This window comes from Physcomitrium patens, chromosome 13 (assembly GCF_059467195.1).
Source record: "Physcomitrium patens ecotype Gransden chromosome 13, ASM5946719v1, whole genome shotgun sequence".
Taxonomy (NCBI): Eukaryota; Viridiplantae; Streptophyta; class Bryopsida; order Funariales; family Funariaceae; genus Physcomitrium; species Physcomitrium patens.
This window is the reverse complement of record NC_143422.1, coordinates 8,851,267-8,879,048: the sequence shown is the minus strand read 5'-3', so window position 1 is coordinate 8,879,048 and position 27,782 is coordinate 8,851,267. Positions and strand designations below refer to the sequence as shown.

The 27,782-nt window shown below is 27.5% G+C and overlaps 2 long non-coding RNA genes across 2 annotated transcripts; both read left to right on the top strand.

Moving 5' to 3' along the window:
* The first annotated feature begins 448 nt into the window (after positions 1-448).
* On the top strand, positions 449-965 carry LOC141046105 (uncharacterized). Its single transcript, XR_012218803.2, has 2 exons — positions 449-587; positions 755-965. It is a non-coding gene; the product is annotated as an uncharacterized LOC141046105 (long non-coding RNA).
* Positions 966-20,937: 19,972 nt separating this feature from the next.
* LOC149987931 (uncharacterized) lies at positions 20,938-23,075 on the top strand. Its single transcript, XR_016506044.1, has 2 exons — positions 20,938-21,378; positions 21,555-23,075. It is a non-coding gene; the product is annotated as an uncharacterized LOC149987931 (long non-coding RNA).
* The last annotated feature ends 4,707 nt before the right edge of the window (positions 23,076-27,782 follow it).

The following is a 27,782-nucleotide window of genomic DNA, read 5'->3' as shown; positions in this document are numbered from 1 at the left end:
TTATTCCGTGAACCATGGCAACCAACTGTGTCGCAATTCCCTTTAGAGCATTTTCAAACTGTTGACCCCAATGATCAAAATCGCGATTAAAGCCTTCATTCTTGCTATTTTTGCTCCTTTTCTTCCTCGGATAACGTCAGTGATTAGTCGAGTTTGACGTGGCTTTTCACTGAGATGGCAAAAATATGCAGCCTTGGCTTATAGCACAACTGAGAACATTATTTTGGCCAGCTTTCAGTGTGATCATCATCGTTAGCATGTGATGATGTGGAGACGCTGGGCCTTGTTCCTTCATAGTCGAAATTTTACAATTGTTCTCACCTTCCAACCTCCACGTGGCAATTAGTCGGTGTTTACCAGCAATTACCTCTGTCACGGGAATCGTAAGCACCAAAACTGAGGGCATAACCGCTTAGACTGGCCAGGTACTCAGCCGATACTAGTAGATTTTCACTTCGTCCACTCAGCTCGCTGAACTTCGACGTCGGGCAACAACCGAACTAGGGCACCCTTCAGCCTGCACTGCTAAGATTGGGCAGCCCAAAATATCTAAGAGAGCCCGAATTTCCCATCACAGTTGACACCAGGTGCGCATAGAAATCTTTGGCCGCCCTAGATAGAGTGTGGCGTATCAAATTTGTAGTTTTTCACAGATCTTTCTTCAGCAAATTGTTTTGAGGTTGAGAAGAGGTTTTTGGTTTGAAACAGGGATTGTCCAGTTATATTATGAACTTGACCTCGCATCCCTTTGCAGAGAGCTTTGAGCTTACTTTGGAGGAATACATCATATTTTAAGAACAAGATTTGACCTCGCATTTCTCTGCAAGAAGTTCTGAGCTTGCTAGGAATGCGGCAATTTTTTTTATAAGACTTGAAGTTACATTTCTTTGCAACCATATTGGGGCTTGCTACAGAAGAACACAATGATTATTTTACAATAATTATAAACTCATTTTCTTTTACTACGAATTTGGAACTTGCTAAATAGGATTGCTATATTTATAAAAAATTCAAATGCACATTTTTCCTTGGATGTGTTAGAACAACGTGTAACAGCTAATTAAAGGAGTTACCTTAGCATCAAAACCATAATTTAGTTATGTAAAGTTAAGAATTAGGATTGTTACAGTGAGTATCACTTAGAATTGGAATAATACTACAAACGGTTCATAAGACTTTTTAGTAAAATATAAATAAGTTGGTTTGTGATAATTTTTTTTTATTATCATAACATACAATAGTATTAATTTTATAATACTTTACATGGTATTAGAGCATTTTCTTGTGAGTGATAAGAATTCTTATTGAATAATACTTTTAAGAATGGATTTGTGTTACTTTTTAATAGAGGTTAATTTTATAGAAATTGAGATTTAAGAAATTATATATATATATATATATATATATATATATATACATATATATAATTATTTTATATGGAATTTATAATGCTCCTTTAGCTTTCATTAATCTTTTAGATCTAAATTTCCTAAGTGAACTATTTGAACTTACATAATTAAAGTTTTAACAGGCTTTAAATAAATTTTATTAAGATTAATGGTAATTTAGTTTAGAAGTAAAATTTGTTTGCAAAAGGTAGTTTAGATTATTTTTATGGTTTTGTCATTAACAAATTCTCTTTAAGCTTATAACATATTTTTTCTTTTAGTAAGTAATTATGCTATATAGAGCATTAAGCTTATTTATTCTAAACTTTTGAGTGTAGTTTATAGCAATTAATTTGAATATGCAAGTAATAATAAAGTGGCATAAAATGCTTAAATGTTTAAAGATTTCAAAACACATTTAGATATATTACTATATTATAATAAGATACAACTTATTGTACTTTGGTCTTTTTTTAATTATTATGAATAATACATAAAAATTAAATAATTATATTAATATTTAAATAAAGTATCTCAAGTTAAATTATATAAATAATTATATTATTTATAAATAATTAATTATTATGATATTATCAATTTTTTTAGAATCCTTACAAACTTTATTATAAAAAGCTAATAGATTTCTAAATAAAACTATAAAATAAAATCAATGTTATAAGAAATCTAGTCTATTTTAGGGTTATATTTCTTTAGGCATGATAATTCTAAAATAATTAGATTAGAAGGAGATCTAAACACATTAAATATTACTAAGTTATTATGCCAATCAATAACTATATCTAAAAAAATAGTTTATGAATAACATCTCTAAAGGACAAAGAAAAACCATCTATAACTTCTATATGCATGGATTTAGTTTTCTTAACTAAAGATATTTCTTATTTTTTAACAAAATTTTTGTCCATAAAACAAGTTGAGGCTCCTAAATCTAATAAGGCAAAAACTTTGTGATTTTTTGGTCCTAAATAAATTTCTATTGTAAAACAAGGTGAAGGATTTGATGAGAGAATAGGACCTTTACTAGGAACTGTACAAGTTTCAAGTTGCACAATTTCTATTATAGTTGGGAGAACTTGTTTTCTAATATATTATCGTCTTTTGCAACCATATTCTTTATTCTGTGATTACATTACTTCTTTTGATAATATTTAAGAATGTGCTTAGCTTTTCCATAATATAAGTACAAACCATCTTAACAACGTCAAATCTTTTCTTGCTCATTAACATGTTTGAAATGTGCTATGTCAATTTATATAGATTTTGTCAAAAAACAAGAAATATTGTTAGTCAAGAAAACTAAACTTATATATGTAGAAGTCATAGATGGTTGTTTGCTATCTTTGCACATGTTATACATGAGACTGTTCTTTTTGATATAGCAATTAAAGATCATAATAGCATAGTGATATTTAATGTGATAAGATCTCCGTTTAATCTGACTATTTTAGAATTATCTTGGTTAAAAAAGTATAATCCTCAAATAGATTGGATTTCTTGTAACCTTAATTTTTTTGATAATTTAATCCAAAATTTCATTAGTCATGTAGAAATACATAAGTCTAGTGCATCTAAAATCTTACTAATAGCTGCAAGAGCTTTCATACATGCTGCAAAAGAAGGATTATCTTTTGTTATATATACCATGTCTATTTTTGATGGTGAGAAGTTATCAAGTAATATTTTTAGTTAATATTAAGATTTTTAGGATGTTTTTAAAAAGAAAAATGTAAATATTCTTATAGAGCATCATCCTTATAATTGATCCATTGATCTTCATGAAAGAACTTACCTACCATTTGGACCAATCTATAATCTATCTCAAAATAAGTTGGCTATATTTAAAGAATATATTGATGAAAACTTGGCTAAAAATTTCATATGCCATTCTAAATTTTCAATTGGAGCTCCTATCTTATTTGTAAAGAAAAAAGATGGATCTCTATAAATGTGTAGATTATTGAGGATTCAAAAAAATAAGTATCCTCTATCTTAAATTTCATGAGTTATTGATCAATTAAATTAAATAAAGATCTATACAAAAACAGATCTACAAAGAGCATATAATTTGGTATGCATTAAAGAAGGAGATGAATAGAAAACTATATATTGAATTAGGTATTGATATTTTGAATATAATATCATGCCTTTTGGACTCACAAATGTACCAACTCTTTTTCAACATCTAATAAATGATATCTTTTGTAAGTTTTATGATGATTTTATCATTTGTTATTTGAACGATATCTTAATTTATTCTAAAAAGACAGAAGAGCATGAAATTCATATTAGTTGTGTGTTATAGAAACTTAGAGATGCAAGATTATACGGTAAGTTAAAAAAGTGTGTATTCCACACTTCTCAAGTTGACTTCCTAGGATACATCATTTCTAACAAAGGACTAATAATGGATCCAAAGAAGATCTAGACTATCATAAATTGAAAGATTCTAGAATAATAAGAGACATACAATGCTTTTTGGACTTTGCTAATTACTATAAAATCTTCATCAAGAATTTTTCTTAAGTTACAATTCCACTTATATATTTGACTTGTAAATACAAACTTGAGTGGAATAAAGAAGCTAAAGCATTTTTTGATGCTTTAAAAAATGAATTTACTTTTGCACCAATCTTATATCATGTTGACTTCTTCAAGGTATTTTTCATGAAAATAGATGCATTAGACTTTGCTTTAGGTGCAGTACTATCACAAATCGAAGCATATGATAAATTCCATCTAGTAGCTTTCTATTCCAAAAAGACTCAAGGTGCCTTCTAAATAATGATACTATTCTTAAAATAAATCTATGATTACAAGCAACTCTTTATTGTGGATTTCAAATTTTTCATGACTTTCCAACAATTAAACATTTTGAATACAATAAGACTTTGGAACTAATATTGAAAGATTTTTGGTAGCTTCAAATATAAAAGGCAGTAAAAGATTTTGTATAATCATATGATATTTGTTCAAGATCCAAAATTCCTTGCTATCGACCTTATGGACTTGTTCAACCATTACTTGTTTCAAAACAATCATGGTCTTTTGTTTCTATGGATTTTATCACGGATCTTTCAATCTTAAGTTTGTGTGATTCTATATTTGTAGTAGTAGATTATTTTATTAAGATGGTATATTTTGTACTATGTACAAAAATCTATGACATATGAAGAAATGACCAAACTTTTTTTAAAAAATATCTATTGTTATCACAAATTGCCTAAAGATATTATATTAGATAGGGAGATTCAATTTATATCAAGATTTTGGAAAATCCTTTTTAAGATTTTAAAGATGGATATAAAACTTTCTTTAACTTTTGATCCTCAAACTAATGGGTGAATGAAACCAATGAATCAAGATTTGGAGAAGTACTTAAGGTATACCATCAATTATCATCAAGATGATTGGATAACTTTTTTGCCATTGATAGAGTTTGTGTATAATAATTTGGTATATTTTTCTATTCAATAAATATCTTTTTTTGCCAATTATGGTTATTATCTATGACCTAATATTTTTGACTTTTCAAAAATTGATAATCCTATTGGAGAAGATTTGGCAAATTATTTGTCAGAGCTACATATAACATTGAAGGTGCAATTAAAGGGAGCTTAAGAATGAAAAAAAATTAATGCAGATACCTATCGCAAGGAACAACTATAATTCAATGTAGGTGATAAAGTATGGTTACTTTGTGGCAATATCAAGACTACTCATCTTTGTGACAAATTGGACTATTGTAGGCTTGGACCTTTTTCTATTAGTGAATAAATCAATCATATTGCTTATTGATTATACTTATTGGAATATATGAAGATCCACCTTATATTTTATAAATCTCTTCTTAAGCCATATAAGATAGTGAATATCTTGAGAAGAAGACAAATGCCACCTCTTCCTATAGAAGTAGATAATAATAAAAAGTTCAAGGTAGAAGAAGTTTTAGATTCAAGGTGATGCTAATATAGGTTACAATATCTTGTTCATTGGCATGGATATGATATTATTAAATGCACATAAGAGCCAACAAAGAATCTTGTAAATTCATTAAAGAGAGTTGAAGCTTTACATCGACAACATCTAACAAAATCAAGATGAAAAATAATAAATCTTTGTTATAAAAGAAATAAAATCAAAAGAAGATAACAATCTATCTTTTATCCTTCTTTATAGCTTCTATGTATTTAAGACGCTAAAAAGATGGAAAACCAATAACTAACAAGCTTTAATAAAAAGAAACAATAAAAAATCTTAAAGGAGTTCAAAAGAAATCTATAATAAATTTTAAAAGAATCCTTAAAAAGTCATAAAAAAATATTAAAATAATTACAAATATATCTTAAATAAATCTCAATGAAGTCCTAATTTAATCCTAATTGAAACCCTAATAGACTTCAATAAAATCCTATGCCAAATCTTAAATCCTAAAAAAATCCTAAATCCTAAATCCTAAGAAAATTCTAAATCCTAAACCTTAAGAAAATCCTAAATTCTAAACAAACCCTAAATTATTCATTGCAATGCTTCTTCTTTCTTCTTTAGATGCTTTCCAAAAAATCATTTCAAAGAAAATATCCATATGCTTTCTTTTGAATCTTCTTAAATTCTTTGTTTGTCTAATCTTCTTCTTGCATTAATGTATTTAAGTATTTTCCTATATACAATCATTGACTATCATATAACTCTTTTGAGAATAATTCAAGAGGTATAGCCAAACACAATCCATCCCTTCTTGTACACAAAGTCAAATAAAAGTTAGTGCCGTTATTTTTTTCATCATCAACCATATCATCTTCATCATCGTATCGTGCTCATAATAGCATATCTACAACCATATTAAATTTTCTAAAATATGCTTGAATTTAAGATTCATAAACTTTATATATACAATTCATCTTAACATTGCTGTATCTGGTATAGAACAACCTCATAATTCTCTTTTAATTTGTACATATGCCCTCTATCCAACATTCAAAACTTTTGCTCCAAATCTTACTATATATCTATTCCTTTATTCATTATCTTCTCCAACTATCCAACCTATTTCAATTGGACTTACATCAAGTATTAATATCATTGAACTTCCAAATTCATAATTTACTTTTTTTGAAGTTGGAAGTGAAAAAAGAAGTTCTTACAATTTATCTATAGCTTTTCTTTCTTTTCTTTTCTATTGAAATTTTAAAATTTTTTGTAACAATTCATACAATAGATCTGCTACATGTACAAAATGTGATATTCATATATGATAGAAAATACATGCTCCTAAAAATCTTTGAACTTCCATTATACTTTCACATTTTTTCATCTTTTTAATTATATCAACTTTTTTTGTATTTGGCTTGCATCTATATGATCCAAACATGTGTCCTACCACCAAAACTTCTTTTATTCCAAATATTGATTTTGTCTCCAATAAGATTAAATGAACTTTTTCTAAGCTTATCAAAATCTTTTCACAATCATCAATATGATTTTTCACAAACTTCCTACATCTTTTTGAATCCAATGTCTCATTTTTTCTTACTTCTTCACATCTTTTAATTGGCATATCATTTAAATAAGACATTGTTGTATTTAGAATGAATTTTCTTAATACCTTATGCATTCCATTCATCATGTGTGCCATAAAATTTGTAGCCTCTTGAAATAATGTATATACTCTGATCAATTCTAATGGTTTCTTCATAGTTCTCAAATCTCTTCTTTGCATTGCCAATTGAAATTGATCATAACCTGAATAAAGATCACCCATTGAATAGATAGCTCTTCCAACAAATGCTTTTGCAAATTCGTCCATGGTTGGACTTGAATCCACATTTTTAATAGTTACTTTGTTTATAGGTTGCATGTCTTGTATATATCTTATTTTTCTATTTTTTTTTTGACACTATAAACCATCGATTATAATAAGGTGCCATATATGGTTTTAAAATTCTCATTTTAATTTTTTCATTAATTAAATCTAATAGCTTAAGTAAATGTGCCCTTAATATTAAAATTGGTTGCAAATTCCATGGTTCATGAGGAATAGTAAAAATAACCATAGGTACTACAATACTTAGATCAATACATCTAATTTTATATGTAGCAAATACAAAAGCCTTTCCATATCATCCAAACATATCTTTAAAATATTTTTTTATACATTTTGTCAAAAATCCATTACATCCAATATTTAATCCATTTAATGTAGCATCTATAAATTCATATCCTATCTTTCTAGGATCCCTTAAATTTTGTTGTATAGATGCTCCATTCACTCTTTCTTTACAATTCGATGGTAGTGGCAAAGTCATTGGTTTGACCTTTTTTGCCACTAATTTATACTTAGTTTCAATACATGTTTCTTGGCAATTTAAATTTTCTATAAATTCAAGAATTTCATCATAAAATTCTTTAGAATGCACATTAATAACTCTATTCTCTCCTTGTAATCCACCTTGCAAAACATAATTTAATTTCTTTGTAGTATCTATAAATTCAACTTCAAATGCTTCTGAAATAAATTCATTCTCAATCAATTCTCTATTTTCTTTTAATTTTTACTTAATATTTTTAACATAATATTTTTCCATCTTTTCCATCTTGTTAATAGTCTTAAAAGAAAATATAAAATATTATGTCAATCCAATAAATCCAATAGATAATATCTTCTCTTCTATAGTTGGTGAAAGCATCTCTTTTTTTAACCTATTACAATCCCACCTTACAATGGCATGTAGTAAATACCCTCAAAGGTCTTCAAATTTTTCATTTGATATTGGCTTCTCTTTCAACTTATCACAATTCTTTTCATGATTAGCATAGACAGTTAAAAATTAAACTATTTTTATCCTATCTTAACTTTTTATTCTTACTTAAGCTGAATAATCATTCATTATCTTTGTTTCCATTTACGTAGCAATGTTATATGATTGTTCTATTATAATTGAATATGTAGACATGTCTTGCATAAAGAAATTATATTCATTAATAATATTTTCTATTCTCACTTTGATATTTGAACAAGGTCCATACAAATCTCCTTTTGAATTTTTTGTCACTCTTATCATCCACCCATGTTCAATCTTACTAATAAAAAATCTCTAAAATTTTTCATTTTTCTTTCTTTAGCTTCATTTCTTTTCATTGCTCTTATTCCTTATGCATTTGATCTCATAGTATCTCTTATAGATTGTTTTTTTTTTTTTTTTTTTTTTTATTGTATCAATAATAGTTTTATAAAAAAATTTCTTTGTAATTCTTAAAATTTTACAAATCATGAATTCAATCTTTTTACTTAAAATCCATTCCTTCAATACCTTCTTCAAATCTATAGAAACTTCAATATTTGATTGTAATTTATAAAAATGACTTTTTACTTTTTCTTTCATAATTTTCTTTTCTTTTGTAGAAATTTTTTTTGTTGTCTCTTCATGCATAGGATCCTTTTGTTGTCGTGTTTTTTCTCCTTTGGTAGTTCTTTTAATGGCCCTTCATTATTTTCATCTCTCCTTCATTTTTTTTCCTATTAATGCTTCATATTGACTCCATACAATATGAGCTTGTATCGATAATCCATATATTAGATCATCCCACCTAGTAATTTGTCAAATATTATTTCCAACATGCTTCAAATCATCTCTAATAGATTTTTTCTTTTTAACATAATTTATTACATTTAACTACAAAAAAATAGATTTTCATTAAAATTCTAGATTTATGCTTAAATATTTGCTTGAATTTGTGTCCACCCAATATATTGATGCTTCATTATTTGAAATTGTATGTACTTTAAAAGTATCTTCAAAAACATCTTCATTCTTCATTTATCAAAATTCGTCTCTAGTTTTTTTCCACTCTCCTTTGAGTGTATCATACCATCTCTAAAAAATATAACTCATTTATATAACAACTTTGTAAAATCTTCACATTTCTTTCTTCAATGATCTGTGTTAGTATACCACATGCACCTATGTAGTACATCCCCTATTGTTGCTAAATTTTGTCTTGCTAATACTTTTAATGATTGACCCTTCACTTTAAGTTTTGTAAATTTTATTTGTAAATCTTTAATTTTTGTATGATTTCATCAATGCCCATTTCTTCTTTCTTTGATGTTGCTATTGAAGGTTGAATCATAGATATAGAATAGATATTAGGTATTTTTATCTTATATGCTTATAATGGTCTTTAAATACCTACCTTATCCTTTCTCCTTTTTATTTTTGCACGCAATCCTACTGCCTCTTTTACTTTCTTCCAATTTGTTATCAATCCTTCATCCTCTTTTTTATCTTCTATAAAGACTTCCAACTTTTCTTATAACTCTTTATTAATTGCTTGAAGAAAAAACTCTATTTTATTTAAATCCAATAATTGTTTATCCTTTTTTGATAAAGAGAAATATTACTTTTTAAACTTTCTTAATAATTTTGTCACTAAATGATCCTTCTTTGGCTTTTCAATCCATTCAAAAAATGACTTTTTTGTAATCTTGTCACTATCTTTTAAGAAAAACTTATCTTTCAATGCTTGAGAAAATTTCTTCCATAAACTTCTAAAATATCCTATAAGGGACTTTACTTGATTTTTTTATCTTTGGTGTAGAAGCTAATTCAAATAATTGAACCATCTCTCTTTCTAAAACATACTTCAATTCTATTTTCTTTAAATAACATCTTAAATATTTTGTAATATCATTCCCTTCAAATTAATCAATCTTGTCCACAATTGCTTATAATACTTTATTTGCCATATTTTCTTTGCAATCTTTAACTTGTTGATGTCACATAAATAAGACAAAAGCCTAAAATACGTTTACAGAGTTGGAAACAAAATATATATTTTGTCCTCTATTAATACCGCCACTTATAGCTCGAATTGAAGTACCACCCATAGCTCTTTCTTCAACTCTCTTATCTTCTTTTTTTATAATTTAAATAATCTAAGAATACCAAATACCTTCTATCTCAAGCCTTTTAGATCAAATTCACCAAATATATTGGATTACGTGAAGTCTTGCTCATAAATGCATCCAACACCTGGCTATGGAAGGTAGAATAGAAATTGCAACAATAAAATCCTAATTCTAATAGAATATTAAATAAATTCTAATGAAATCTTAATAATATTAAACAAATTTTATCCAAATTCTAATATAATATTAAATAAATTCTAATGAAATCTTAATAATATTAAACAAATTTTATCCAAATTCTAAAGAAATCTTAAAGAAATTATAAAATAGACAATAAGAAATCTTAAAAGAATTCAGAACAAATCTATAATAAATTTTAAAAGAATCCTTAAGAAGTTCTAAAGAAATATTAAAATAATTACAAATACATCTTAAATAAATCTCAATGAAGTCTTAATTTAATTCTAATAGAAATCCTAATGGATTTCAATCAAATCCTAGGCCAAATCCTAAATCCTAAACAAATCCTAAATCCTTAATTTTAAGCAAACCTTCAATTCTAAACTCTAAACTAAATCCTAAATCCTAAGGAAATTCTAATTTCTAAATCCTAAATCAAATCCTAAATCCTAGTCCTATCTTAAATTCTAATCAAATTCTAATCAAGTTTTAAATCCTAATCTAATTCTAATCCAATCCAAATTCTAACCAAACCTATCCAACTTAACCTAATCCTAGCACAATTTAGAATCTCAATATTTATTTATTAAATAGTTGAGCTTACTTAAAATATTAAAAATTTTCAAAAATTAAGTTGAAAATAAGCATAAAAAATTTGAAGAAAATCAAACTTACCAAACAGAAGGAAAATATCAAAATCTACTAAGGTGTCAGCTCACCTCCTTCTTCAACCATAATATTAGTCTTCTAGTACCAATATTTTTTTTTCACACTATTTAATTATTTTTAAAACTCAAGTATGTATAAGAAATTAACTTTGTTATTTTTATATATAAATTTCACTCCAATCTAATTAATAGATTGCTAAAGATCTTAAAAATCCTAAATATCTCTCAAAGTCCAATTTTTGAAACCTCAACCTACTTGAAATTCAATAACCTACAATTCAATCGTTTAATTAAGTTCAAACTTATAATATATACTTTAGACAACTATTTTCATAAGTTTGTAAAATTTGAATTGTAGATCTACTACTAAACTCATGAAATTTTCTAAAATATAATATTTTTATTATTTCATAAATTTTAGAGTCATCCAAAACAACTATGACTTTTCAAAGCTCTTAAAAAGTAATTACGCCCTCAAATCACTCAAAATCAATACTTAAAGAAATCTTATCAATATTTACTCTCAAATCTTATTCTCCAATCTCTAAAAAGAATCTTAGAATTATTGTAGATGCCTAATTTTATGCTTCTTGATCTGATTTCCACTCAAGTTGATAATTGGTCCTCCTCGGATATCAAATTTTTTCCTTTTGAGTTATTTTTTAGTAAAATCAATTCCTAATTTCTTCTTATATATGTTCATATTATTTATTTTTTTAATCTACCTTATTTTGCTTTATTTATGGCTTTATAAAGTAAGTAGAAGCTTACTTTGCAAAAAGTTAGCATTTACATCTTTAGTTTTAGTTTCTTTTAAATTATTGTCTATTTTTAAAGTTAATTTGATATAATATTTGAAATAAAAACTTTTATAATATATTAATTTTTTCATACTTTTCACCTATTAGTCATGTTACATCATGACAACATAGCTTCTAATTAAGAATATATATGGAAGCAAGAGTGAAGCCTTCTTCATTCTTGTCAATGCCTTTCTAGTCCTTAGTCTTATTTCAAGACTTTTTAGTCTTTTTTTTTGGCAATAGCCATTTTAGTTCAACTATTATATAATTTTTGAGTGACTTTCTAATTCTTTTCAGTAACTCAAGAGTGTATTGAGGATTTTCTTTTTTTTGAGATTTATGACCTTGATAGATTCTAAGAATAATAAGAAATATACAATTTATATCTAGATTTGTCAATTATTATCAATGGCATGTAATAACAAGACTATATGGTAAAAGAAGAAAAAAAAATATTATATTCTATAAAAGCTTAAATAAAAGTACCTTAAAAAATCATCTTAAAAATATAGATATTAGATTAAGAGATAGTAAAAATTAATAAATGTTAATATTGCCTTTATGAAGAAGAGATTTATATTTACTTTGTAGAAATATAAGTGAACCAAATCAAAGAAAATAAAATAAATAATTAATATAAGCAATTTTAGGAAAAAATTAAGAATATATTTCAATAAAAATTATCTCAAAATATGAAGAATTGATACTTAGAAAGGCCCAATTGTGAACCAAGATTGAAAGCAAACTCTAAGGCACAAAATCACACATCTACAATAATTCTAGGGTTCTTTAATTGATTAAAGAATAAGATTTAAAAATAGACTTATAAAAAGAAATTTGAGAGTTGATTTTGTATAATTTGAAGATCTATTGAAGTTTTGAAGGCTTTAAAAAAAGAGAGATATATTCAATGGATTTGGATTTTGAGAAATAAAAAGAAGTTTATAAATTTGAGGATTTTTTGAGTATTAAAATATATTTATAGATTAGATTTTGGTAATTTATAATTATATATATTTTAAATATATTTAAAAAATTTAAAATCAAAAAATCCTTATCATTGACCTTATAGACTTTTTCAACCATTATCAATACGTAAATAACTATGGTCTTTTGTTTATATGGGTTTTATCATGGATCTTTCAATTTAAAATTCATACAATTCTATTTTCATGATTGCAGTTTATTTTATTAAGATGGCACATTTTATACTAAATATAAAATCCATCGCAAGTGAAGAAATAGCTAAATTTTTTTTAACAACATCTATTACTATCATAGATTATTAAAAAAATATTATATTAAATAGAAGAATACAATTGTATCAAGGTTTTAGAAAAGTATTTTTAAGATTCTATAAGTGGATATAAAAGTATCTATAGTTTTTTTATCTTTAAACCAATGGATAAAAAAAAAAAAAAATCAAATTTCAGAGCAAAATTTGAGATATATTATTAACTACTGTCAAGATGATTGAATAGCTCTTTTGTTATTGGTAGAATTTTTTTATAATAACATGATACATTCTTCTATTCAACAAACATCTTTTTTTGCCAATCATGGTCTTTATCTAAAACTTGATACTTTTGACTTTTCAAAATTTGATAATTCTACAATAAAAGATTTTGTAAATTATTTATTAGAGCTATATGTAACAATAAAAGTATAATTAAAAGAAGCTTAAGAATGACAAAAGATAAACGTAAATTTCAATTATAATGACTCAAAAAATTATTTCAATATTGACATATTTTGAAAAAAAATGATATATTATAAATAAATTTTATTGAATAATGATACATAGTTTGTATAATAAATAAAGTACTCCTTTAAAACTACCAAATGAGACGACTTTAAAAAGAATTTATTAGGTAATTACAAAGCTATGATCAATTTAATTTGGAATAGTATTAAAATAATTTTTTGAATGTGGTGTCTAATTTTTGGATTCTATCAATTATTCAATATTACAGCATTTTATCATCATCAAAAATACTATGAAAATATTATTATTAATTTAATAATATCATTAATGCTTACTAGCAGCTATAAAACTAAATAAAAACTATAAATAAGAATGGTACTTTTATAGTATTATAAAAATTATGTATTATATAGATTTTTCTTTAAAATACAAAGAATAGACTGTGGAGGATTGAAAGAGGGTTATTTGGTGACGTGAGATAAAAATCAATAGATTTGGATTAAATAGAAAAAAGTGGATGTGAAACAAAAAGATTAGTCTTTGCTTAACAAGAAGATCCAAGAAATAGTTAAGTATGGAGGTAGAAATATAATGGTATGGGATTTTATAGGATAGAATGGGATTGAAAAGATGGCAAAGGTTGAGGAGAGGATAGATGCTAAGAAATTTGTAGAAATTCTTGAAAAAAACCTGCTCCTTAGCATTGAAGAATTTGACATTTCTTAAAAAAAGGTATTTTTTCAACAAGATAATGACTCCAAATATAACTCAAAACTAACATAGAAGTAATTTGATCATCATGGAATTAAAATAATGGATTGACCTGCTCAGTTTTTTATTCTTAATTCCATTGAACATCTTTGGGAGTATCTCAAATACTAACTCAACACCTAGAAGATAAAACCAAAGGAAGTTTGGAAATTATAGGAAAAAATAGTTATAAAATAGAGTAATATTGAATTGGTTTTATGCCAAAATTTAATAGAAAGTGTGCTTAGGAGGTTGAAAGTAGTTATCAAGGCCAAAAGAGGTCCTACAAAGTACTGATATATAATTTGATACTAAACTCGAAAAAATATTTCAATACTATTCTAAATTAGATTAATCATAGCTCTATAATTATTCAATGGATTTTTTTCAATCTAAATTCATTTGAAAGCTATAAAAACATATTTTATTTGTTATACAAAGTGCATGTCATTATTCACTACAATTCATCTATAATATATCATTTTTTCTAAAATATGTCAATGTTGAAATAATTTTTTGAGTTACTATATAAAGAATAACCTCAATTTCACGTGAGTAATAAGATATGATTATTTTATTATAATATCAAGACTATTTACCTTAGGATTTCAAGTACATGAATCTTGAAGAATTAAAAGATCAAGACACTCTTACACCACTCAAAAAGACTAGATAATCATTGAAAGATGATGTAATATTAAACTAGAATGGCTATTACTAAAGATAAGAACACTAAAAAGTCTTGAAAACAAGACTAAAGACTAAGAAGCATTGATAAGATTGAAGAAGGCTTCACTCTTGCCTCCATATATACTCTTAACTAGGAGCTATGTAGTGATGTCTTATAAGACCTCCAAAACATGTTGACTTTATAAGACACATATCTTAACTTATAAGGTAAGTTTCCTACATGTCCGCCACATAATTAGTTTTTTTACAAACTACCAACATGTGGTTAATTTATTGATCAAGTTTCTAACCTATGAATCAACTATAAATACATGTAAAATCAAAGCAATGTCCACAAAGCTTTTAAGAAGCTTTTCTAAAAAATATTATAAAATAAATCTACTTTAATTTACTTCTACTTGATCATATAGATAAATATTACAATAAATATGTATGTCTATGACATTACTCCCTCTTCTAGGAATGAGTTCCATGAAGAGCGGTCATCATAAATTGAAGAAATTTAAGATTCAAAAAATTATGTTTGCCACATATTTTAATCTTTGTTCTCTTTGAAGATGGTAGATAGGTCCTTTCAATCATCAATACTATCTCATATCAATAAAGACTACTCTATTATTTGATTGTTGTTGAGGCTTTTGTAACTCCCTTCAAATAAAATATTTGAAGAACCGTTAGGAATTATTTCTATCTCTAATGAAATCACCAAACATTGAGAGTCTCTTCTAAGATCATGATACCAAATACATTATGTTTTTCAATCAATTCAAGAAAAGATGTATTTTTCTTGAAAATCTTCATCTTGATTATATTATCTTAAAGATTTTCACAATTATAATATCTTGTCCAATAAGTCAACTAATGAAAGTCCTTCAGTTGAATGTGCCAGTTGTTGGTTTTTCATATCTTTAATATTATAAATATACAAAAGTTAAAAATAAGAGTAGAAGTTGGAATGATATCTTTCTTGGATATTTTTTTTATAGTAAAGATTTACTATTTTTTATATTAATTTTGATGGATATTATCAATAAAAAACCTCAAATTTTTTTAATGCATTTTTAAGATTTTTTATTGGCTCTCATATGAATTTATTAATATCATATCTATGTCAATGAACAAGATATTTTAATCTATTTTGGTACCACCTTGAATTTAAAACTTCTTCTACTTCAAATTCTTGATTATTATCCACTTCTATAGGAAGAGGTGGCATTTGTCTTCTTCTCAAGATATTCATTGTCTTGTTTGACTCAAGAAGAGACACATGGAATATAAAATGGATGTTCATAGGCTTTAGTAGGTATAATCAATAAGCAACAAGATTGACTTATTCACAAATAGAAAAAGGTCCAACTTGTTACAAGGATGAGTAATCTTTGTATTGTGATAAAATAATTATACCTTCTTACTCATGTTAAATTATGGTTGTTCCTTCAAATAGGCATCTGCATTGATTTTTTGGCATTCTTGAGCTTCTTTTAACTATGCCTTCATTGTTGTATGTAGCTCTAATAAATTATTTGCCAAATCTTTTGTCATAAGATTATCAACTTTTAAAAAGTCAAAAGTATAAAGTTATGGATGATAATCATAATTGGCAAAGAAAGGTGTTTGTTAAATAGAATAATGTATCAAATTATTATATATAAACTCGGTCAATATCAAAAGAGTTGTCCAATCATCTTGATGATAGTTGATGGTATATCTCAAATACTATTCTAGAACTTGATTCATCCATTTTTTTTTTGCTTATCAGTTTGAGGATGAAAAGCCAAAAAGAGCTTTATATTCACCTTAAAATCTTAAAAAAGATTTTCCGAAATCTATATAAAAATTGAGTCTTTCTATCCAATATAATATCCTTAGACAATCCATGATAGTGATAGATGTTGTTAAGAAAAAACTTATCCATTTATTCACATGTGATAGATTTTGTATATGATATAAAATGTGCCATCTTAATTAAATGATCTATTAGTAAAAATATAAAATTATACAAACCTAAGATAGGAAGGTCTATGATGAAATCTATAGAAACAAAAGACCATGGTTGTTCTAGAATACATAATAGCTCAAAAAGTCTATAAGGTTGATGATGATGTCATATTATAATTATTTATAATATGTAAAAATTAAATAAAATATATAATATATTAATAAGTATTGATGTGTATTAGAGTGAATAGTAGGTTAATTTAAAGAGAATTGATATAAAAAAATGTTTTAAGATTTACCTATTTTGATTATAATATTTAAATTATATAAGATTTAGATATTTAGCATAAAATTTAAAGAAAATATTGGAGGTCAAAGATGAAGATTCAAACCTCTAAAAAACTTATTTGGAAAGATGAAAGCAAGGTATAGATGGATGAAGGCAAGAAATAAAGATCTTCATTCCTATTGATCAAAAGTCATATCCAATAGGCTCTCAAGAGGATGTCCACGAGCATAACAAGGATTTTGGCGACTTCATAAGAGAGACTTGATAATCAAAAGTAAAATTTATAAGATTTAAGATTTGGATTATAATTTGTCTACAAATTTTAACAAATTTGGAATTAGGATGATGAAATTATGGCCGCTTGAAGTTAAAGTGTCTTTTTAAGACATATTGTTACTCTTTTGAAGATACAAGAAGTTTTACGATAACTTTTGGAGATCAAGAAGTACATCTGTAAGGATGAATTTAAGACCTATGTCTTTTGCAAAAGAATTTTTGTATTTAGAGTTTTTATAAAAGAATTATAGAGCATTGAAGATAGCTCATGTAATTTGAAGGCAATAAGTGAGTCATTCTGTTGATAGTAATAGTTAGAGCCACATCTTAAGTTTTTGGATGAATTTTTGGCTCAAAATTTTTAAAATTATATTATTAAAATTATATTATATTAAAACTATATATCAAAATTTTATGATATTTGAATATTAGTTTGTGAGATATAAAGAAAATTATACATATGTATATGTAAGTAAGGATTTGAAGGTGTTGTTAGGGTTTTGGCAATATCTCAAGTTCCATAATAAATTTGTAGTTGAAATTTGTTATGGTAGTTGTTGAAATTACATCAATACTTTGTATAAAATTTTGATTTGTTTTGACAGTCTACTTGTGAAATATGAGCTGTTGAAATTTGGAAAAAATCCATTTTAAAGATATATAAGATTTTATAATATTTTTATCATATTTTAGATGATTTATGGTACTTAGGACTTATATATTGATATAATTGCCCTTATAAGGATAATTTTATACATAAACTTGGTGATTTATTTATCTTGAGACTTAATTGAGTAATTAGTGACAATCAAAAGCCTAGTGCTTTTTTAAAGCAACTTCTCTATATTCTGATAATGAGGAGTTTTTTTTATCTTGAATAAATATCACATAATTGTATAAAGTCTTTGACTGCCTTCCACATTCAAGGCCACCAAAAAATATTAGATATTAGCTCAAAAGTCTCATTGTATCCAAAATGTTCAGCTGTTAGAAAGTCATAATAAGCTTTAAGAACATGTAATCATGCTTTACCTTTAAGAATATATAATTGTCTCTCAAAACATAGTAAATTATTCTTAAACTTGAATTTGGAAGTATCATAAGACTTAGAAGAATTATTCTTGATATCATAAATAAAACGATTAGAGAACATACTTCATTGAATTTGCTTGGCAAAGGTTGAATCAACAATCAATATTGATTTTATTGCTCAAAGATGAAAATGCTCCGACTTCAAGAGAATTATTTTTTGTTGATCAAAAGCTACATCTCTTTCTTTTGGTGTAAGATAAGAACATCTAAAAATATCATTTAACAAACCTTGTAGTTTTTGAGGTCAATAAGTGATCTTGAAATCAAATCTTGATAAAGACATGCTCAAATAGGCTTGGCAATGATTCAAAATACGTGCCGACATGAAGTATTTGAGATTCTTCTAATTTATATATACAATGAGTAGAATAATAATAAAAAATATTTGAAGCTTTGCTTTCTTATAAGAAGCAAGTTCTTGCTATGATACAATGATATCATATTATATGTATTCTTGCTTGAGAATGCACCAAATACCTAGCTATGGAAGGTAAGTAAAAATACAACAATAATCCTATAAAATCTAATAAAGTCTTAAATAAAATTTAAATAATCTTTAATGATATTAATCAAATTTAAACCAATCCAAAGTAAATTTAAAAGGAATTAGAAAATTAATAAAAAAATCATAAATTAATCTCAAAGAAAAATAATAAAAAAATCTTTAAAAAATATAAAAATAAACTTCAAAGAAATAATAATAATCTTAAAGAAATATTAAAAATAAAAATATTAATTATATCCTATATAAACCTTAATTCAAATCTAATTTAATCTTAATTAAAATCCTAATGAATCTTAATCAAATTTTAAATCAAATACTAATTAAATCCTAATAAAAATTCTAATTAAAATCTTATTGAAGCTTAATCAAATTCTAGGTCAAATTCTAATAAAATCCTAATAAGATCTTAAATCCTAATAAAATCTTAATCAAATCTTAAATCTTAGATTAATATTAATAAAATCTTAAAAAAAATTTAAATCCTAATCAAATTTTATACCAATCCTAAGCAAAATCTAATTGAATCCTAAATCTTAAACAAATCTTTAACAATCCTATAGAAAATTGAAATTTCAATAACTAACAATTGAACTATTGACTTTGATTCAAAATTTATAGATTTTATAAAAATTAATTTAATAATAAGTACGAAAATTTTGAAGAAGATTGCACATGTCAATCTCTTTTTTTAATCTTTGATGTTAATATTCTAAAGTCATAATCTCTTAATTTCACCATTCAATTCATTCCAAACTTTAAATAATTTTTGAAAGTCCAACAATCTATTATTAAATAAAATTATATATTAATTCAATTGGCAGATTGAAAAATATTTAAGAAATCCTCACTAGTCTTCTAAATCCCAATTTTTTGAGATCATAATCTATAAAAACTCTCATATTTTTCAATCTAACTACTCAATTGACCTCAACTTTTTCACAAACATTTACAACAAGCACAATGATAAATTGCCAAATTTTCGCTTATATATTTTTACTTTAAAAATTTCAAGATTTTGTGAAAATTTACATTTTTTTTTTTTTTTTTTTTTTTTTTTCAAAATTTAAATCCACTAAGCACATCACTCACTTTAAAAATTCCTCAAAACCTCAATATTAATCCTAATGACATAGAACCAACTCTCCAAAAATCCCTTCATCTATTTGCTTTCAAAAATCCACTCTTTGACTTGCAAAAGAACCCCGAAGTTACCATAAATGCTTAATTTTGTGTCTTGGAATCTAATTTCAACCCAAGTTTACAACTAGTCCTTTTTGGATATCAATTTTTAATAATTTGAGGTAATTTTTGCTTAAACTTATTATTAATTCTCTACTAAAGATACTTATATTATTTGCTTATTTTATTTACTTTGATTTAAGGCATTTATGCTTCTACAAAGTAAATAGAAGTTCCTTCTACAAAAAACAACATTAAGACTAAACTTTTCACTACCTTTCTAGCATTTATCTTTGTTTTTCTACCACATCTTTCTACTAAGCTCTTTTATAATAACATCCATTTATATATATATATATATATATATAAATATTTTCACCATATAGTTGTATTACCACATGATATTACCACACAATAATGCTAGGTTAAGATTTGAGCATTGTGCATGCTGGAAAGGAGCACTGCAGTTGGTCCAAATTGTGTAGCCGTTGTGACTGTAGGAAAGGTGCTATTGCATTGTGTACAGAAAGTCACCCAACACTGTTTTTTGTCTTTTTGTGTGTTTTTTTCTTGATATTGCTTGAGTAGTCGTTGGCAGGGCTGCTGTCAACTTCTTGTATGATTATAGGAATGCAGTAACAGTAACAACGTGCGGCCTAGAACTCTAGAAAATCGGGAAGGTGGGCATTGGTTTTTTTCTGTTTAGATTGCTGCTAATTGTACAAGGTAGCGGTAGTGGTGCAATTGTTCCCCCTCCTGGTTGGCGCCTCTCCGACGGTGGACCTTGGCAGTGATTGCTGGAGCTCCTATCGTAGACGTCTTTCTACGTGCGGTGGACAATGAAGACGGCTGGTGTTTTTTATTTCTTGATCGTTGGTGGACATCAAGCTATCGTCGATGGCTTGTTTTGTGCAGATCTAGAAGGTTGCTGTTGTCGACGGTCTGCTAGAGCACGGCGGTGCGAAGCGTCTAGACGGTCTTGGTAGAAGGTCTCTTCCTCTCCTTTGTTGATTGCCGTCCAGCGCTGCTGACCGTTTTTATTGCTGCTCTTTGTTTTTTTTTTGTTTTTTGTAGCGAACAGCGGAAGTGGTTCTCGGCTGGAGGGTGTTCAGCATCGCTTGTTTTGAGGAGACGCCAATTTTCTTGTTGGCTGCACTGTTTTTAGTGTCCTGGGCGTGGAAGTTCGGTTCTCTACATGCGGTTCTTCTTGCGGCTGCTTGTGGTTCGGTGACGGTTGGTTTTCAACGATTCCAGGGTGCTTGGCGTAAGGGTTCTGCTGATACTGGTGTTGCGGCTCTACTTCGATTGCGTGCAGCAGTCAAGGAACTATTCCCTAATCCTCGACGGTTCAGGTGTGTTCGGGTGGAGTGCGCCGTTTTGCTGTAGTGCCATCGCTAGTTGTGGGGTGCTATTCTTATCAAGTGGCTCAAGTGGAGTCGACCAACGGCTGCTGGACTTTGTGGTACTGATTGGAGTAGAATCTCAGTCGGCGGTTATTCTCTTCCGAGACTGTGATGGGTTTTTGTTTCTCCATGTGGTGTTGCGGTTGACATCAACGAGGCATTGTATCATGTAGTCGACGTTCGCCCAAGCTGTCGTCGAAGGTGCACTGTTGACCTTGCAAACACGGAGCGGCGGAAGAGCTAGTGCACTCAAAAGTGGAAGCGTCGATAATTAGTTATTCATATCACATTGGTGGCAAGTACGAGCGTGTGTTTTAATTTTTTTAATTTTGTTCCTTGCGGTCTTGCTGTGAGGCGGTTCATGTGTCAGATGGTCCATCGTTAGCCTCAAGGTCTGGACGATCTAGACGCTCTGAGGTTGTGCGGCATTGTGGGTGCTTTGGATTGCTAAGGACCTACTGCTGTGGCCTACAGCTGGAGGCATCGACCTCATTCGACTACTGTGAATTGTGGCTGGAGTAGCTCCAGACTGATCTAGGGAGGGTTCCACTCTCGACATTCATAATTATTATCATACTTTCATTGCGCTGGCGGTAAACCCAAGAGCTGGGCGACATATCAACGAACTAACGTGGTATACTTCAGTAGTATCACAGTGGGTCGATTATGTTCCGTTAGAGGCGCATCACCCTGCAACATTATACTATAGGGCTGGCGTGCTGTTGATCCAAGTTAAACAATTAGGAGGATAGAATTTCCAGCCAAGGAGTGTAATCCTTGTTAGTGTTGGTGCTACATGCTCGGTAGAGGGCAACTGCAAGCTTGCTGAGTTTTGTAACTAGGAAGTGTTGATACAGTGCTTGGATCATCGACATTACACCCTACATACAAGTTTTCGGGAGTGAATCGGCGTATTACACTACAGGAGGTTGGCTTCGTAACTCGGCTGCTGCTGCTCGACCGTGGTTTTCTTGTGTTCAGAATTTCTTTCAACATCTTCCATACAGTGGTGAGAATTCCCAATTTGGAAGACTTTTGCGGGGATGAAGGTAGATTGGAGGAACAGTTATAGTTGGATGAAGCTAGGTTAGAACTCAAATGAATTTAGGATTTGGAATGAATTATGTTAAGTTGGATGAATATTTAGGATTTAGATGAATAATATTTTTGGATGAAATCTCATTCTTGGATGAAAAATCATTCATGGATAAAAATCTATTTGTAAATGATAAATTGTTCATGGATGAAGTATGTTAAATAAATAAAATAAAATAAAATAAAAATATTATTTATGCATGAATTTTTAAAATGATTTATATTACGAATATAATTTGTAGTGATGTTTTTTATGGAATAAATAGGTTAATTTGGAATTAGAGAGTAATTCAATTAATATTTAATTATTAGATATAATTTATAAATTACATAAATAATTTAATCATTGTAAATTACAATAACCTTTTAATAAGTGGGATTATTTTATCTCACAAAAAGCTATTTTTTGTTGACTTATCAAATGAGATGTTGTGGTTGTTACAACTCTTAAGACAATGTAGTAGACATGAATACTTTTGAAAATGACATGTTCTTCCTTGAATAGATGGTGAATACAATGTATTTGATATCACAACCTTAGAAGAGACTCTCAATGTTTGGTGATATTATTGGAGGTAGGAACCACTCCTAACAGTGTTTTAAATGTTTTATTTGAAGGGAATTATAAAGACTTCAATAATAATCAAATATCAAGGTGGTCTTCTACTCTAGTATAGGACACTATCGATGGCTAAGACGACTTATGTCAACATATGATTGCCGCACCTCATGGAACTCATCTTTAAAAAAAAAATAATATCATGGACATACATGATTATTTAAATAAGAAGTTTTTTGTAAAAATTGAATATAAATAGACTTATTATTACCTTATGGCAGAGTTTTTTAGAAGCTTCATAGATATATAGTTGACTTTATACATATTTATAATTAATTCGTAAGTTAGAAACTTGGCCAATAAATTAACCATGTGTTGCATATATTAATAGCTTGTGATACAAGCTAATCATATGATATAAATATAAAAAAAATGATTTTATAAATTTAAAAAGTATCTTGCAAATTAGACATGTATCAAAGGTCCAATAGAATGCTGCTATATAGATCTTAATTAGATAGAATATATGGAGGCAATAATAAAGTCTTTTTCATTCTTGACAATTCTATTTTTATTCTTTGAAATAACTATTTTAATTTAATATTATACCATCTTTGAATGATTATCTAGTCTTTTTAAGTGATACAAGAGTGTATTGAACTTTTTGGTTCTTTGAGATTCATGTCCTTAACAATACTATGGCTTTTCTTGATCATGTGTTGGTATACTTTGGAGCACTTATTAAAGTATTAATAAATCAAAAGAAGGAATTCCTTCAAACTTTTGAAGCCTTAGAGACTAATATTTTGATAGATCATTACACCACCTCCAAAAATCATCTTCAGGTAGATAGCTTTGTTGAACACATTATTCAAATTGTTAAAAGTGATTTATAAAAGTATAGATTGCTTCATAGCAACCACTATAATTGAGACTTAATATTATTATAGATTGCAATGGATTATTGCTTTAGTATGCATATATCTTTGGCATCTTATGGTTATCACTAGTTGATGTATAGAAGGGATTCAATTCTACCAAACTTTGTATATAAAAAGCTAACTCTAATTATTAACTTGAATAACTTTAATATTTAGATTCAATATCTACATGATCAAGTAGAGTTCTTTAAGAAGGCCATATCTATAGCCATGAAAAATTTGTCCATCACTTAATATTGTGATATTTTATAATCTATTTTTAGTAGATCTTATTGATCTCAAATGTAGAGATTCTACAAGAGAGATTATGTATATTTTCAATGTGAAGTGTTAATAATACTTAATATCAAAGCAAGGTGCACAATTCTTTGTCTCAATGATGCCTTGCCTAATAATATTTTATTGCTTTAAAGCAAAGATGGACATAATTGTTGAATTTAGTCAAAGAATTGTATTCCTTGTCATCTTCTTATTAATGCTTCTATATATCATAAAATGATATTTGTGTTAGACAACCTTCTTTGTTTTGTATATGGTGAGAAGATAGGAATTGCTACTATATTATTATATAACTAGTACTAACATAGATGGCATATAGCATGCTTAATACCACCTCTTTCAACTCTTTTTTTAGAATATTGGATTTGTCCTTATTGTAGGATGTCTTCTATCTATATCTCATTTGTTAACAAGAGTTGATAACTCCTAGTTTTGCCAAGTATTTTGGTAGTCTAGTTGCTACAACATCAACTTAGATGTATATTATTTTTGCAATGTCATCACTATGACATTCATTTTTCATTGCACATTTGTTGTCATCCTAGCTAATTAACAAGGCTCCTAATCAATTAAAAGGAATATTTAAAAGTGTGTTTGATATACTTTCTTAATTGATTTTTGTTTGCATACTCAATGATGGTTTTTGGCACTCAAGTTATTGTATATAACAATCTTTATTTATACAACTTCAATTATGGGAGTATTTTCTAAATGTCTCTTTGTTTGTCCTATAGATTATAACAACTTCTTAAAAGTAATAATTTTTTTTTTTTTTTTTTTTTTTTTTTTTTTTTACAAGGATTCAATATAAAAATTCTTTTTAAAAAATCATCTTATTAAAATTTAATTTTAAAGATTATTTATTTCACATTTTTAATTAACTATTTTCCTAAAAATAATGATTAATTTTCTTAAAAAATAACTTTATTTTATTTTATTTTTTGATTATTTGTCAAACTCAAAATTTTTAATGATATAAAATATAGAATATTTAATAATGTAATACTTGTAATATGTAAATATTTAACATATTTTTTGTAGATAAAAATAAATCTTAAATCAAAATCAAATAATATTATTACAAGATTTAAAAATGACTTCTATTTAGCCATTATAAAAGCTACTTAATTACATAGAATTAAAGATATTATTTAATAATTAAAAAGACTATAAATAACTTGTACTGTTTTTTATAATTTAAAAAAAATTAGTGAATAAATTTTATAAAAAATAAGACTTTTTATATATTTTTATCTTTTATTTTAATGCCTTTCATATCCATGATGTTAAAATATCTATTTTTAGAATTTCATTTAATATCACCTATTTGTGTGATGTGGATGTTTGCAATGTAATACTAAAGATCTAATAATAATAACAAGAGAGAAAAGGCATGCCTTATGTTGATAGCATTAAATGTAGCCGACACTCTCCATAATATTTATTGTAGTCTACAGTAAATACTACAGCTACAATATTTGGAATGTACTGGAGAAAAATTGTTTATCCTCTCTCCTTCTCCTCTTGTATACAAGACACAACTAGATCAATAGATTTTTATGTGTGAAGCTCTCTCTCCTTAGAAATCCTCTTGTGTGTATTACTTACTATTATTCTTGTGTGTGTATGTATTACTTACTACTACTCTTATGTCTTTCTAAATATTCTCAACACGTTATTAGTACGACTCTCTTCTTTACACTATCACAATTTTTTTTGCTCTAGTCTTGACTCTTCAAACCTATTGCTACTCTTGCTCCCTATCTGACTCATAATCTTACTGCACTTCTTGCTGGCCCCTCACACATTAGCTGCTTACTTAGAGCACTTACTCCACTCTTTGCCTTGCTTACTTAGAATACTTGCTCCAGCCTAGCTTCTCTACTATGCCATGCGTCTGTTGCCAAACAGTCGCCAAATTGCTACAAAATTGACCACCAATTATTGCCAAATAGTCATCATTATTGACCGCTGACTACCACCAAACAATTACTGTCACTCACCATCGACTGTTGCCAAACAATCACCAATCCCGTCACTGCTGCTGTTACTTCTGCAGCTGCTTGTCGCCCTGTCATCGCTACCACCCTATCGTCGTACCGCTACCACTGCTTTTTGTCGCCCTGTCATCGCTACCACCCTACCGTCGTACCGCTACCACTGCTTTTTGTCGCCCTATCATCGCTACCACCCTACCGTCCTACCACTACCATTGCTTTTTGTCGCCCTGTCATTGCTACCATACTGCCGCCCTACCGTTGTCACTCTACAACTGTCGCTACTTGCCGCCAACATCCTATTGCTGCTTTGCTACCACAATCCACAACCTTGTTAAAAAATAAAATAAAATAAAATAAAATAATTAATTAATTAATTAATATTTTTGATTTTTAAGTTCAAGTTTACCATTTTATTTGACTTTATATTTTAAGGTATATTTTATTCAACTTTTCTACTTGATCTTGAATTTTTTTCACAGATATATTTATAATGAGTGCTTCAACATCTCCAACTATTTCTACTATGGTTTTAACTGTTACCAGTGCATCCCAACATTTTAAAGCTCTTTTATTTCCACCATTGACTATGGATCGAAACAATTATCTATTATGGTCAAACAAGACAAAAGCAAATTTATTTGTAGAACAACTCTCACATGTCATTATGTTTGAAGAATCTCCTACAATAAGTATTTCTATTTCTCATGCTATTGATTGGAAAGCACTTCTTCTCCTTGGTTGTCATCTTGTATATGCATTACAACATCAATATTTGAAAATGGAAGATCCTGCAGAACTTTGGAAGAATCTTAAATCTAGGTTTGATCATCAAAAGACCATTTTCCTTCCACAAGCATGTCATAATTGGACACATTTACGTTTCATAGATTTTCTAAATTTAAATGCTTTTAATAATAAAATATATAGTATTATCTCACAATTACGATTATGTTGACAAAGTATCTCTGAAGAAGAAATGATTGAAAAAACTCTCTCTACATTTCTTCCTGTATTTGTTGTACTTGCACAACAATACAGGAATATGAAATTTCAGAGTCATTCTGATCTCATGTCTTATCTACTTCTTGCGGAGAAGCAAAATGAGCTACTCTTGCG